This window comes from Gavialis gangeticus, unplaced genomic scaffold (genome assembly GCF_001723915.1).
Source record: "Gavialis gangeticus isolate Ggan-Ray unplaced genomic scaffold, GavGan_comp1, whole genome shotgun sequence".
Classification (NCBI taxonomy): Eukaryota; Metazoa; Chordata; order Crocodylia; family Gavialidae; genus Gavialis; species Gavialis gangeticus.
In genome coordinates this window covers 12,035,775-12,036,100 of record NW_017729025.1, presented here as the reverse complement: position 1 = coordinate 12,036,100, position 326 = coordinate 12,035,775, and positions in this window count along the sequence as shown.

Sequence of the window (326 nt, the reverse complement as noted above, 5' to 3'; positions counted from 1 at the left end):
CACCCACCCACCCGCCTTCCCCCACACCCCTTCCCAGCCCCTTCCTACAAACCCCATATCCCCCCATCACACACCTATCGTGCGAAGAATGCCAAAAGCACACATTCACACACGCAGATATTTAGAATTAATTTTATTATAAAGATAGAGATATTGGTAGGCTTCCAAATTACTTTAACATTGTAAATATACCAGTAAAGAATTGCCCAACAGATTGATCCCTCTCCCTCTGTCATATATAGAATGTGGGTGTGTGGTCTTTTGTTGTCATTGTGGAAGAACATGGAATTTGGGGTATTTAAAAAAATGGTTTTGGGATGCTGCTA